The following is a 9,801-nucleotide window of genomic DNA, read 5'->3' as shown; positions in this document are numbered from 1 at the left end:
CCCATTTCTGTCCCCACCACATGTGAAGATATGTTCCAATAACCTGATGCCCTCTTCAACATAGTGGAGAAGATCTAGGGCTGATAACAGATTAGGTGATGTTTACCATACCACTACAAACTCTTCTTGATGGCTACTTGCCAGGGCTTGTCAAAAGCTGCCTGATCACATGAGGAGGCAAGCTCATCAAGTATTAACAGCTATGGAGCGATTTAAAGCAGCCCTCATGGTATTTATATTGTGCAAACCAGCCCTTAGTCAATGTGGTGTTTCTTATATCTACATAAGGATAATGTCTAAAATGTTGGTTGAGAATCTCATCAAGGTGCAGCAAGCTATTTCTCCAAAAAACTACTTTTATAAAAATCACTATGCATAAAAAGAAAAGCCGTAGGCAATCTACTTTAGTTCATTTTCACTTGATGAATGAATTCTTTTAAGAAATTGTGCAATGTTTGATACATCTTTCAGGACAGGTTCAGCAGAGTGTGCGTGCACATAATACTTTCTAGCAGATGCCGCACAGTTAGCTCTTGCAGAGTCCACTATTCCATCTAATTTCTGAGTCACAGATGACTTTGCAGCCAATCTATTTTTACTATTCCCTGACAGAGAGCTATCTATACTGATGTATAACACCATTTCTATAAACAGGCTATTTCCACAGCAGGTATCCGAGCAGATTCAAATGGATCATTTTTCAAAAAGTGTTTCTTTATAAATGCCCTGCTTTCCATTGCATTTAGACCAATACAAAGGCCTGAAAGAGATTGTATCAGCATTACAATTCTTGTTTTGTTAAACGTGTGTCATTAAATAGGAGAGCCAAAGGAAGGTACATTCTCAAGAACCAGCATCTATGTTTATCTAGGTGCAAATTATTGCAGGAACAGCGGTATTTATGCAGCAAATACAATGTGAATAGTGGAGTTTAAAATTACAGTAATTTTGTATTCATGTGGACAAAAATGGCTCTGGGTTGTCTCAAAGTAATCTCATGCCACATGTCCTCAGTAAACAAACACATGCCAAAAATACTATCCATCTGTAGATGGGTGGAAAGCTAATGATCTTTCTCATCCACCTACCAGTGGGTCAGCATCTTACATAGTGGGTGTTGGTCACATCTCTGTTGAATAGAGATTAAAACTTTTCCAGGATGGCTGGAACTAACACTGCTTGGGCCATGTGGGTGTTAGTTCCTATGAGCTTCTTGTTGCAGTGTTCATTGTTGCATTCTCAGGTGGTTCCCTTGCAAAACAAACAAACAAGCAACTTGTTCTTCTCACACGGACATCAATATAGGCATGTTGGGTGAAGTGCTATTAGCATTGCGCTAGATGAATATTAAATTAATTGAATTTAGGTGTCATTGAAATGAATGGGGCAAGTTTGAACAGTGGAACAGATTCCCTTCGGAGGTTGTGGACTCTCCTTCATTGGAGGTTTTTAAGCAGGGGTTTGATGTGATTCCTGCATTGCAGGGGGTTGGACTAGATGACCCTTGGGGTCCCTTCCAACCCCTTGATTCTATCATTCTAAGTTAGTTCCCATTGAAATGAATGGGACTTCTAATTCGTAAGTCCTACTAAATCCAGGTCAGTATCTCTTTGGCACCATTGTCCATGCAGCAAGGGCTGCCTTGAATTATTTTCCCGAGAGATCTGCCACACGTACAGTTCCTCCCAGCCATTGTCAACTGAACCTGCTGACTACTGTAACTGGAATGGCAGTATTTCTTCTCTACATAGCCCTGGGAATTTTCCAAAATGAAAGGGTAGCAGTTTGTAGGCTACTGCTATTTGGGCTGCCAGTGCATTAAAACCCTTATCTACATATGCTCTGCTAGCTGTAGCAGTAGGCTCTCCTGGCCTCTGGGCTGTGGCATTAGCTGTAATGCAGGAGATGCTATAAGCTTGTCTTAGCAATACATTTGTGATGTGTTTAGCTGTGATCATGAGATAGATTAAATGATGTCACCTGTGGCGGAGGGTCCACTTGGGCCCATTGAAAGAGAATGTCAAGTAGTGTGGTGTAGTGGTTAGAGTGTTTACCTGGGAGACCAGGATTCATATCTCCACTCAGCCATAAAGCTCACTGGTTGACTTTAAGTCTCTTAGCTTAACCTATGGACCTCACAGGATTATTGTGAGAACAAAAGGGGGAGGGGGAGAAATGTGTGTGCCACCTTGATCTCCTTGGAGGAAAGGGGGGAATATAAGTGTAAAAAATGAATGAAGCTATTTAAAAGAAACAATTTCCACCCCAAATCTCAAAGCCACATGCTCTTTCAACACACATTTTATACTTCTTTTTGGACTCAGAGACACTCTGCAAATATTTCTGTCCAAACCCAATAGCTATGGCAGAGAATGTGGGGTGCGAGGATGTGAGACTTGTTCTAGGAGAATGTGGATAGAAGTGGCCAAGGGTGTATACCCACAGCATTTGCACAGAATTCAACATGTGCTCACATGCCCCAAATGGTTGGCAACCCCTACACTGACTCTGGGGATAACAGCAGCCATCTGTAGGATTGTCCTGCCTGTCTTCTTTTTCCATTTATTGTATTACTCAAGGGGTGCTATTTTTCTAGAAAAAGAAGTGTTGGAACTCACCATGAACGCCTCCCTTGTTCTCTTATAACGGCAATGGCGCCCACCTGAGAGGTACCAGAACTGAGTACTGGTATGTTCTGGCTGAAAAAAAGCCCTGGTCTAACCACCACCCTGAATCATCCGTGCCTAGTCACAGGAGCAAAATGCAAATGTCTCCCTTTCTCAAAGACAACAGTTCCAAAACCACTACAATAGTCTCAGCTATTCTGCGTTATCTACACAAGTGGGAAAGAACTAAGCAGTCACACCAGTAATTGACAGTCATTCTTTATGTGTTGCTACCTGGCAGTTGTGTCACTGTGGTGTCACAGTTTGTGGTAATGTGCTGACATCATCATGAGTCAGTCCAAGACACCAGACCAGCAAAGTCATGATGGTGGACACTACTGTATCAGCACTAGTTCCCATTTTGAGATAAGGAACTTTGTTATCTAAATCATTAGTAACACTGAAACAAAGGCACCATCAGCACTATACATTTAAAGCTGTAATGGCTTCCCCCAAAGAATCCTGGGAAATGTAGTTTGCTAAAGGTGTTGAGTGTTGTTAGGAGACCATTATTTGCCTGACAGAGCTGAAGTTCCCCAACTTGCCTGGGAAGAGGGACTGGTTGTTATAGTACTATGGAAATTGTAGGTTTGGGAGGGGAATAGGAGAAGAAAAACTATTATTATTATTATTATTATTATTATTATTATTATTATTATTATCATCATAATCAACAACAACATCATCAAAATTTAAATATCACCCTTCACCCAAAGATCACAGGACAGTGGCCATCAGCAGGACAGAATGGATTTAGCCACTTGCTATGTGAAAGTTTGGGGACGTGGGTGGCGCTGTGGGTTAAACCACAGAGCCTAGGACTTGCCAATCAGAAGGTCGGTGGTTCAAATCCCCGCAACAGGGTGAGCTCCCGTTGCTCGGTCCCAGCTCCTGCCAGCCTAGCAGTTCAAAAGCACGTCAAAGTGCAAGTAGATAAATAGGTACCGCTCCAGCGGGAAGGTAAATGGCGTTTCCATGCGCTGCTCTGGTTTGCCAGAAGTGGCTTAGTCATGCTGGCCACATGACCCGGAAGCTGTACGCCAGCTCCCTCGGCCAATAAAGCAAGATGAGCGCTGCAACCCCAGAGTCGGTCATGACTGGACCTAATGGTCGGGGGAGGGGGTCCCTTTACCTTTACCTTTATGTGAAAGTTGTTCTTTGGCAACTGACACTTTGCCCATTTGTGCTTAACAACACAGTAATTCTGAGTCCTGATGCTCATCACCAGAAGTACTCTAATGATGAGTTGTCATGAATAATCTTCATAACAAATGCATGCATATTCTTCCCATTATCCACAATCAAAATTATGCCCAGCAGGTTAAACAGATTGTGATTCTATGAGACTGGCCCTAATTAGTGGGGAGGAGCTTAGGCTTTAAAACCTGGGAACCATTAGAACCAAAATTTTGGGAGCTATCAAAGAAGAGTCCTTGGGATTAAAGATTCACACCATGCCTGCTGTTAATTCTGGACAGTCTTTCTTTCCATCATTGGCAAGGATATACAAATGCCCAGCTCATAAACCAAAGGTTGCATGCTGATTATTTTGAGATCATCCAGACAAGAAAATGGAAGATTGGGCCAAAATGGGAATAGGCATATTTTTACGGTAGGTTTAGATATCATTTCTGTATGGCATACATGTTTGTGACACAGTATAAAGTACCCAAGAAACTAGCTAGACCTGTTCAGAAAACTAGCAGATTAGATAATCCGGAGGCTCTACATAGCCTATGTTAAGTGGACCAAAGGCGAAATAGATGAAGCTTTGGGTGTAGCCTGGTTCACAGGCGCTGGTAATTGCAGCCTATGGATCCAAGGTGTTATATTTAATGCTGTAAATATTACACAAGGGGTAAAACTATGGACAGATGAGTATCAAGACAAGCTTAGAAAAGACTTGACCTTGGTAAATAGCAATCTTACAAAGGATGAGAAATACTTTGGAAACCTTGTTATGATTTTTACACTACTTATAATTATAAAAATTACCACTCAGAAGAGCTGATGGAAAATAAAGCAGTAAATTAAGACAAAATGTACCAGCAGAGATTTCATTATCTAGTGATGATATATCTGTAGCATGAGCCCATGAGACTGACATGTTCATTTTTCATTAAATACTTTGATTTATTATATTTATATCCTACTTTTCTTCAAGGAGCTCAATGTGGCTTACATGATTCTCCCTCTTTCCATTTTATCCTACCAAGCCCAGGTTAGGCTGAGAGACAGTGACTGGCCAAAGGCCTCCCAATGAGCTTCATGGCCGAGTGAGGATTTGGACCTGGTCTCCTGGTTGTGGGGAAGGCACTGTTTTCTCCTTGCTTTTCTTTCCCCAAATTTGAATCTGAACTTGCAAGGGGTACAGTTATGGATTAATATGGGGAAACCTAGGTTCTACCTTCTGTAGGACAAGGAGAAGTATCATAAGAAATGCAAATAGAATTCTATGGGGGCTAAATGCCAATATCTGCATGTGCATGTTCACTCATCCCTTTAGCCACAGGGGCATCCATTCCACAAAAGTTAGAAACATCTCTCAATCAGTATTGGTAAAATGGCAGAAATACAGATTGGAGTAAGAAAGACCAAATAATGTTTCACTAGTGCAGAGAGCTATCTCATCCTTCAGTCCTAACAGCAAGTCAATAGTGGGTTCCTAATCCTATATCCTGTGGATAAGAGGAGAGTTAAATAAGATGTGCCTTGTGTTTGGAACTGCAATCCATATGCTTACAAAAAACTGGAGGCTTTAATGTTCACAAATGTACCATATTAAAAAGAAATCTCATGAAGCAAATAATATTTATAAAAAACCACTAAACTGATACAGTACTAGAGAAAGCAAGATTCCCCCATTCCAGAATTGATAATATTCATTATGTTGTGATGAATATAAGACGTAAACATGCATGGCCCACTGAGTTTAAAGAGTCAAGTGTGTATATATAGGCTTACAGCCAAGAGGTGTTTTTTTTCTTCTTTGAAGGGCAATCTGAATAATTTAATTTTAGAAAAGTCTCCCTAGAACAGACCTAGGAGCACAAAATCTGGTTTGTATTAAAACCAAAGTGAAAGGATTCATTTAGAGGATGCTACTATGAGCTATGGAACCTGAGCCTACATTCTACTACACAGATAGGATCTGGTGTCAAAACTCCTGTCAAAACTGTCATAAAAGGATTTGCATTTGCAGGAATGTCCCTATCCTTCGGCAGATTGAGGCATCTGCTTCAGGTAGCAGATGCTGGGAAGCAGCAGTGATATTACAAGAGCTGTGTGTGCATCAGTCTGCCCTGTACCCCCTAAGCTAGCTTCCTGCTCTCAGGTACAGCTGAGGGTACTGTCTTGTTGCACAAGGGTAGAGTTGAGACAAGGAAAATGAAAGGATGAGTTCTGGGCTGACTTTCCCCTTCCTTTGGACCACCAAAACTGTACAAAGTATCTAATCTTACTGAATGGCAAGCAGAATGCTGTAGTCTCTCTCTGCCTCACATCTCACACAGGAACTCTGCTGTAGTGGGAAACCTCTTTCTGTGCCACACCAAGGATATGACTCATCCCAGCTGGGTGTCAGGAGAGACACTGTCATTTCTAAGGCTTTGGGCCTGGGGTAGAAAATATTTTTCAGCCTGAGGGCCGTATCCCCCCATAGGCAACTTTTGTGGGGCCCACATATCAGTTGTGGCCAGAGGCAAAAAGTGGGTGGAACAGTAGATGCGACTCTTGCCTTGTACAATAGGCTATATTTGAGCTATGCAAAATCCTGAGGTTTCTACATGCACGTCACCATCCATGCATGTAAGATGCATGATCATCGTTCAACAGCACATTCCAGCCAGGCAAATGCACACAAGGAGAAAGTGGAGCAGGCCAGCAAGAGGTGTAGCAGGGGAAGAGAGTTCACAGGGGCATTTGGCTCCTGAACCTGAGGTTCCCCACCCGTTTTGGACTGCCAGTTTTTCTCTCTTGGGAGCTCTGAAATATTATCACAACTAATAGGCAGGATACTTGTTTGTATTTCTCTAAAATAGTTCTATCCTGCCTTCCAGCAGAAGCTTGCAAGGTGACTGTGAGGTTTTTACATTTACAGTGGTACCTCGGGTTAAGAACTTAATTCGTTCCGGAGGTCCGTTCTTAACCTGAAACTGTTCTTAACCTGAGGTACCACTTTAGCTAATGGGGCCTCCCGCTGCTGCCACGGCCACACAATTTCTGTTCTCATCCTGAAGCAAAGTTCTTAACTGAGGTACTATTTCTGGGTTAGCGGAGTCTGTAACCTGAAGCATCTGTAACTCAAGGTACCACTGTATGTTGCAGTTGCAATCTGGAAATCATTTTCACTAGCCTCAGTTATTAACATAATAAAGTGGATGCATGTAGCCTTCCTTCCCTTGGCAGAGATATTATTATTATTATTATTATTATTATTATTATTATTATTATTATTATTATTCAAGCTGTACTACTGCCAACATTGTGTAGTCTAGAAAGTCACCTTCCTAGCTTGTGAAATGTACTGCCAGCTTGTGGAATGATAAGGAATTATAGTATGGAGGAAGGTATGACAGATGCCCTCAGTGAAATTGGGTGCTGGGCAACATAACCAATACTTGGGATGCATTCATAGACAAAACATTTTCTGTTATTATACAGTAGAGGTCTCTTATTAACTATTTGTGGTAGGATTTAAGATTAACCGCTACAAGGTAATATATTTATTTGAAGGCTGCCTATGGTTCACTCACACCCCACCCAAAGGTTCAGGGTATGAAGAGCCACTACTGGAACAAAACTGTATGTTTAGTTAATTGCACTCTATGGGGGTTTAACATATGATGGTTTCACATGTGAGGAACAAAATATATTTAAAGATGCAAACACTTTACTGAGAAACTTTTGATCAAACGAGGCCTTGCATTGATTTTTCCCACCTAGAATGGCTATTAGTGTTCAAAACAGCAGCAGCACCCACTCAGCCTCTTCTAGGATTTACCTTCCCCTCAGGGAATCAAAACCGAGTTACCCTGCCTGATTAATCCCACTCAGATATGGACTGACTGTGGGCAGACAAACAGTCTCTATTTGAGCCCACCCAGAAAGAAATTTCCTGTTTGGATATTAAACGGTCAGCATCTCACTGAAACTCCAGTCTCTCTCTCCTGATTGGCTGATGATCCAACCAGCTCTCACTGGTTGCTCAGCCACCTGGAAGCAGACTGTCCATCAAAGAAAATGTAACTGCTTTGTGGTAAGAGCTGGGGTCCCCTACATAGTGCTCGTGGGTACTATGGCACCCAGAGACATTTCTTTTAGCACCCACAAAGGCCTCCTGTCATGGCCCCAATTTTTAAAGGTCCCCCCATTGCCTTTTTTAATCTGCATTTTATTTGTTTTGGAAGTTGTAGGTGGTTTGCCTCTTTTGGAAGAGGTTTGTGTCTGGTTTTGGCACAAATTCTTCTGTAAAATTGGTATTTTGTTGTACCATTGGTAGTTTCTTAGATTTCCAAATGTGCCCAATGGCCCAAAGAGCACATGCTTTCCATGTAAAAGTTCCAGGCTCAATCTCTGGCAGATTTCTGTAAGGCTAGAGAAGACTTGGGTCTGAAAGCCTCTCAAGCCACTGTGAAGTCAGTGTGGACTAAGGATGGGCAAATCTTTCTTCAATTTCAGTTTCTGGATTTCTTTCAGATGAACCAGTGATATAACTTAGTACAGGGGTCAGTAAAGTTTTTGTGGCTTGGGCTGGTTTAAGGTCCCGCAGACGCCACAGTGAGCTGGAGTGTGCGCGCACATGCACAAACGCTATTTCCGGCGCTCCTTCCGGCATGAAGGAGTCGTGTGCAGCTTCCCATTGGCTGCAGGAGCTTCCTGCAGCCAATGGGAAGCAGGCCAGCATCGCAGAAGGCAGTCCCTGCTCTGCTCTGTGCCAGTTTAGCATGGCACATGGGAGCCGACCGAGCAAGTGGTGGGGGTCCCCGAGCGGGTGGTGGGGATCCATGGGCCAGTTAAATGACCCCCATGGACCGCTTGTGGTCCATAGGCCTTAGGTTGCCGACCCCTGACTTAGTATAAGGCAGCTTCCTATGTCTATGGTTTAAATTACATAGATTACAGTATTTTGGTGGTCTGAAAGAGTGGGAAGAATGGTGAAACACTGCAGAAGGTGTGGTGAAGTTATTGTCACTTCCTTTCCATATGAAACCCTCTAAGGAGACTGAAAAATGAGGATCTTCTATGCTACTTCTCTATCATGAATGATAAGTGCTTTTGTCCAATTTAAATAGCTGCCCTCAAACACACGTTTGTGCACAGTAAATACAATGCTAATTCCATTATATTTCACAACTTTAGCAGGGAACAGATCCAAGTGAGCTCACTGCATAGGCAGAGACCGCACACAATTGATTTCCACAATTAGAGCTGTCAAGCCTTTGTTTTCAAGTGGACATATATCAATTTTCATGTGAATCACGGGACTGAAGCCAGTGATTATCAGTGGTGAATAAGAATCATGTGTTTATGAAACCGAGCAAGCAAGTTTTACAGTTTGGACAACTGATAGGATTGTGCTTTGTGAACAAATGTGAGGCAATGAAAATAAATTCACTTTGATGTGTGGGGTACATGGCTGATTTTAAAAAGTACTCAATATGTAATACTTAGAACTAAGATGCTACATGGACTGCCAGTATTTTTAATGACAAGCATAATCAACACATTAAATAGGAGGGATTTATATGATGGTTGGAACTGAAGCCATGTGCAAATATTAGTCATGCTTTGTTGAGTTGTACTAGTAGTGATGAGCACTAGCCTTCAAAGTACTGTGTATATGATTAACCTCTAAATACCACCTACAAAGTAATTATTATCACATGGCATCCCTACACTAGTTACATGAGAAAAACATATGATACAATTGCTTGAGGCAATGGTGCAACTCTCAAATCATTTTTTAAAGTGACCGAGCAACTGATTTTCTTTGTTGCTGTTCAGAAAACAAGTATTGTGTTGTTCTTTGTTCAGGTCCTGACATTCCTTTTTAGCAGCTTATGCCACATTTGTTCACATCATGAGCTGCTCACTACCTAGCGACCTACCTGAAAAATTCTTTCATCTTTTTCCC

This window comes from Podarcis erhardii (genome assembly GCF_964252035.2).
Source record: "Podarcis erhardii genome assembly, chromosome: 9".
Lineage (NCBI taxonomy): Eukaryota > Metazoa > Chordata > Lepidosauria > Squamata > Lacertidae > Podarcis > Podarcis erhardii.
This window is presented reverse-complemented; position numbering follows the sequence as displayed.